The sequence below is a fragment of the Egretta garzetta genome, unplaced genomic scaffold (assembly GCF_000687185.1).
Source record: "Egretta garzetta isolate BGI_Z169 unplaced genomic scaffold, ASM68718v1 scaffold430, whole genome shotgun sequence".
In the NCBI taxonomy this organism is placed as follows: Eukaryota; Metazoa; Chordata; class Aves; order Pelecaniformes; family Ardeidae; genus Egretta; species Egretta garzetta.
Window position 1 is genome coordinate 1,148,496 of NW_009258267.1, and position 6,200 is coordinate 1,154,695.

Genomic DNA, 6,200 nt, shown 5'->3' on the forward strand with positions numbered 1-6,200 from the left:
CCAGATCGTTGATAAAAATATTGAACAGAACTGGCCCTAGGATTGAGACCTGAGACTGGTCCCAACCAGTCACCAGCCAGATGTAGCCCCATTCACTACAACCCTTTGAGCTCTGCCCTTCAGACAGTTCTTCACCCAGTGCACCGTGAACCTGCTCATCCTACAGTTGGACAAATTGTCCAGAAAGATGCTGTGAGGAATAGTATCAAAAACTTACTAAAATCCAGAAGAACCCCATCCACTGCCTTCCCTTCATCCTCTAGGTGGGGATCTTATCATAGAAGGATATCAAATTAGTTAAACAGGACTGTCTCTTTGTGAACTCATGTTGACTGCGCTCGATGTTTGCATTATTCTTTAAATGCCTTTGAACAGCACCCAGTATGACCTTCTCCATAATTTTTCCAGGAACTGATATTAGACTCACAGGTCTGTAGTATCCTGGGTCTTCCCTCACACCCTTCTTGTAAATTGGAATAACATTGGCTAACTTCCACTCAGCAGGGACCTCCCCAGAGTCCCAAGACTTTTGGGAGATGATCAAGAGGGTTCCTGCCACAACATCCGCCAGCTCCTTCAGTACTCTGGGATGAATCTCATCAGGCTGCATGGACTTGTGAACATACAGCTGATACAGCTGGTTCCTTATATTTGTACACACACACTGAAATGTAATATATATACACACACACACACATATACAGGGGTTGTGTGTATATAGAGAGTGTATAGTATATAGTGTATATATAGTACACATAGTATATGTGTGTATATATATAAATTACACTTGTCTATTGAAATACATGTACAAGAAATTATGGAAACTAGTGTCCAAGACTAACCCTTGTGGCCTGTATTACTTAATTATGTGAAGCCACTAAAAAATGAATACCAGAGGTACACAGAATGAGCTTCCGTCGAGGATAGCTGTTTCATGAAAGTAAGAATTTGGGATGACCTCTAGCTAGATGCCACTCCTAATGATGCTGAGGCTGTATATATATATTATTAATGAAGAGGACCTGCTGCAAAAACTCTGGAGGGAAACTGTGCATTGAATTGTGCGGGTGGAAAGGACTTGGTGAACAATTTTTCTGGCCAAGGAACAAATCCTGATACTGAGGAGAATTTTAGGTAGAAAACTATAGAATTTACCGTGTGACTTACTTTCTCATTTTCTCCTACTGTGTAAATGAACATGGAAACAGCCTGAGGCTGCAGACATATTAAACACAGCCTTAGGAGAAAGACCCATGCAGGTTCAAAGGCTGGGGATCATCTGACCAGGTGTGCATGGCTGCAACTGAAATTCTTGTGTTTTCTGACTCAAATGTCAGCAGTGAGAAACAGAGATTGGCTTGTCCCAAGTCAATGTACCTAGTAGAGCAATGAGTCACCCCTATGCATGCCAGTTTCTCTCCATCAGCCGCAAAGAGTCTAGAAAACTAGCTTGGACTTGCATGTCTTGAGGGGAGAGCTTCCAAAAAGTCTGATAAGTGCACTTGAGCGTGAACAGGGTGAATAATTTCCAATGAAACACCTGTGACAACACTGCTTTCGCTGAGCTGCTGTGAAGATGGAGCTCACTGAGGTGTGGGATAAGACACAGAGCTCCAGAGGCACAGTTTCTATGGGAAAAAAACCTAGCTGGAGTGAGGTGGCCCATCCCAGGCGTGCTGTCACACGTTCTCTTTGTATTTGTATTCGCCTGAAGGTACAGGGATTAAAGCTTAAGGAAAAGGTTTTAGTCAGCTTGAGGTAAAAGATGAGGGATATCTGTGCATCCCTCTGTCTTGTAGGATCCCACCACTAGATCTCAGCCCTCTCTCAGGATTATTGGTAAACTCTGCTCCCCTCGAATCCTTTTCAGGCTCATTATCGTGGATAAGCATGACTAGTTATTTATCCCCAGAAGTACACGGAGACCCGATTCAAGCGCCCACCAGCACAAACCCATGGGGTCAGTGTGCCATACCTACCCACTTGCACACACAACTCAGAGCAGCCAAGAAGTGACCCAGGTGACCTTATGCTTCCATGTTGCTCAGCAGGTGAATTTTCAGATGCTGCAAAATTTACTCGTTTACTTTTTAGCTGCAGTAATCATACTTGATAGCTTAGGGTCTGTCTGCTCGAGCTTTTGTTCTTGACTGGTGACAGCAGTACAAAAGGGATTATGTTAGTGTGGCTGATTTCTGTACGTTTACACCATTGACGTCAGCAGAGGTTTATGGGTACAGCACATGTTCACAGCTCCCACTGAATGTGAAACAACTCATGAATACAAAAGTAAATATACTCACTGATGACCCCTCCTCAGGCCTCTGAGCTGGGTGGGCCAGCAAGAAGCACATGATGGAAGCTGCTCTCAAGCACTGATCTTCTCTGTATTTCGCTCAGCAGTGCTGCAGCGGATGTTAAGCTCAAGAGCCACATAATTTTCCCTTCCCCTAGTTTGATATCATCAGCAAACTTGCTAATGGTGCATTCAACTCCTGCATCCAGATCGTTGATAAAAATATTGAACAGAACTGGCCCTAGGATTGAGACCTGAGACTGGTCCCAACCAGTCACCAGCCAGATGTAGCCCCATTCACTACAACCCTTTGAGCTCTGCCCTTCAGACAGTTCTTCACCCAGTGCACCGTGAACCTGCTCATCCTACAGTTGGACAAATTGTCCAGAAAGATGCTGTGAGGAATAGTATCAAAAACTTACTAAAATCCAGAAGAACCCCATCCACTGCCTTCCCTTCATCCTCTAGGTGGGGATCTTATCATAGAAGGATATCAAATTAGTTAAACAGGACTGTCTCTTTGTGAACTCATGTTGACTGCGCTCGATGTTTGCATTATTCTTTAAATGCCTTTGAACAGCACCCAGTATGACCTTCTCCATAATTTTTCCAGGAACTGATATTAGACTCACAGGTCTGTAGTATCCTGGGTCTTCCCTCACACCCTTCTTGTAAATTGGAATAACATTGGCTAACTTCCACTCAGCAGGGACCTCCCCAGAGTCCCAAGACTTTTGGGAGATGATCAAGAGGGTTCCTGCCACAACATCCGCCAGCTCCTTCAGTACTCTGGGATGAATCTCATCAGGCTGCATGGACTTGTGAACATTCAGCTGATACAGCTGGTTCCTTATATTTGTACACACACACTGAAATGTAATATATATACACACACACACACATATACAGGGGTTGTGTGTATATAGAGAGTGTATAGTATATAGTGTATATATAGTACACATAGTATATGTGTGTATATATATAAATTACACTTGTCTATTGAAATACATGTACAAGAAATTATGGAAACTAGTGTCCAAGACTAACCCTTGTGGCCTGTATTACTTAATTATGTGAAGCCACTAAAAAATGAATACCAGAGGTACACAGAATGAGCTTCCGTCGAGGATAGCTGTTTCATGAAAGTAAGAATTTGGGATGACCTCTAGCTAGATGCCACTCCTAATGATGCTGAGGCTGTATATATATATTATTAATGAAGAGGACCTGCTGCAAAAACTCTGGAGGGAAACTGTGCATTGAATTGTGCGGGTGGAAAGGACTTGGTGAACAATTTTTCTGGCCAAGGAACAAATCCTGATACTGAGGAGAATTTTAGGTAGAAAACTATAGAATTTACCATGTGACTTACTTTCTCATTTTCTCCTACTGCGTAAATGAACATGGAAACAGCCTGAGGCTGCAGACATATTAAACACAGCCTTAGGAGAAAGACCCATGCAGGTTCAAAGGCTGGGGATCATCTGACCAGGTGTGCATGGCTGCAACTGAAATTCTTGTGTTTTCTGACTCAAATGTCAGCAGTGAGAAACAGAGATTGGCTTGTCCCAAGTCAATGTACCTAGCAGAGCAATGAGTCACCCCTACGCATGCCAGTTTCTCTCCATCAGCCGCAAAGAGTCTAGAAAACTAGCTTGGACTTGCATGTCTTGAGGGGAGAGCTTCCAAAAAGTCTGATAAGTGCACTTGAGCGTGAACAGGGTGAATAATTTCCAATGAAACACCTGTGACAACACTGCTTTCGCTGAGCTGCTGTGAAGATGGAGCTCACTGAGGTGTGGGATAAGACACAGAGCTCCAGAGGCACAGTTTCTATGGGAAAAAAACCTAGCTGGAGTGAGGTGGCCCATCCCAGGCGTGCTGTCACACGTTCTCTTTGTATTTGTATTCGCCTGAAGGTACAGGGATTAAAGCTTAAGGAAAAGGTTTTAGTCAGCTTGAGGTAAAAGATGATATCTGTGCATCCCTCTGTCTTGTAGGATCCCACCACTAGATCTCAGCCCTCTCTCAGGATTATTGGTAAACTCTGCTCCCCTCGAATCCTTTTCAGGCTCATTATCGTGGATAAGCATGACTAGTTATTTATCCCCAGAAGTACACGGAGACCCGATTCAAGCGCCCACCAGCACAAACCCATGGGGTCAGTGTGCCATACCTACCCACTTGCACACACAACTCAGAGCAGCCAAGAAGTGACCCAGGTGACCTTATGCTTCCATGTTGCTCAGCAGGTGAATTTTCAGATGCTGCAAAATTTACTCGTTTACTTTTTAGCTGCAGTAATCATACTTGATAGCTTAGGGTCTGTCTGCTCGAGCTTTTGTTCTTGACTGGTGACAGCAGTACAAAAGGGATTATGTTAGTGTGGCTGATTTCTGTACGTTTACACCATTGACGTCAGCAGAGGTTTATGGGTACAGCACATGTTCACAGCTCCCACTGAATGTGAAACAACTCATGAATACAAAAGTAAATATACTCACTGATGACCCCTCCTCAGGCCTCTGAGCTGGGTGGGCCAGCAAGAAGCACATGATGGAAGCTGCTCTCAAGCACTGATCTTCTCTGTATTTCGCTCAGCAGTGCTGCAGCGGATGTTAAGCTCAAGAGCCACATAATTTTCCCTTCCCATACATACTGGAGAATAATGAGCACAAAATATAAATGCATCCTTTGGATGAGGTTAACTGAGATTTTAGCACTACAGTGGCTTTAATTTCTTCTCCCAAAAATTCTCCGAGATGGGATTTGTAGATTTTAGATCTGGCTTGGGTGTGTGCTTAAGCTGATGAAGACAGCTGTTAAAAATCACCACATATAAGCATATCCTAAGCGTGCAAATGAGAAAAGCAAACTTTGATTTCCCCACTCATTTTCTTTCTTGATTACACATAAGTGTTCATCAATTTGCATAGTTACCTATTTACTATGAATAGAGCAGCCTCATGGAAATATTGAGTTGTGGTTGGACACAACAAGAGTTATGTTACTGTGAATTACACACTTTCCATAAGAGATATCAATAGCAGGTTTGTTTGCCTGTGATGGATAGTAAAATGAATTCATCTTAGATCTGTTGAAAAGTTTCCAATTCCCATTTCTTGAAGCGTTTTTTCAGCCTCACCCTGGCGGATGTCTTGCAAAGATAGAAACAGAGAGAGTTTATGAATGGATGATGCAAAGCACAGCCAAAGCATTTGTTTTATGGGGGCAGATAAGATTATCCTTCCTAACGAGTTCAAATGATAGACATTGCTCAAGACTATTTAAAATCACTGTGCAAGAATCATAGCATCATTACTTATGCTGCAAATACCAGGTGGTTTTTCAAATATGTAACAGTAATGATTAACTCTGAAACTTATCATGTCTAATTTACCTCTTCAAAAGCTAACTGCAGGAGTCTCAAATACAGAGCATCTGGTAAACGCAAAGTCTCTATAGACAGAGGCAATTTTTCCACTAGCCTGTCGTTACAGAAGCCAGTAACCCAACCTTTTCCTTTTAAATACACCCTAACTCCTGTTCATGCTTTTCTTACCATTATTCTCTGGATAAACCGTCAAAGAATTATTACTAATTATATCCACAACTAATAAACTACTGGAGAGTGGCCAAATGTTGCTTATGCAGCTCCAGTGCTGTTGCTGAGGCCACGTAAGGAAGAGAGAGGGTGTAAATCAGCCCTTCACCTCTGCAGTGGCCGATGGTTGTTGCATTTTTCAGCATAACCATGCCTTTTCTCATGGCCATGTGAGAAAAGTCATGAATTTTATTTAGCACTCACTTCCCCTGCGACTTCGCCGTGCTGTGAATGTGCAGGAGCACTTTCAAAGGAATGTTTGTGTTGGGAACAAGCAAATTAATCCATTTGCAGCATTCC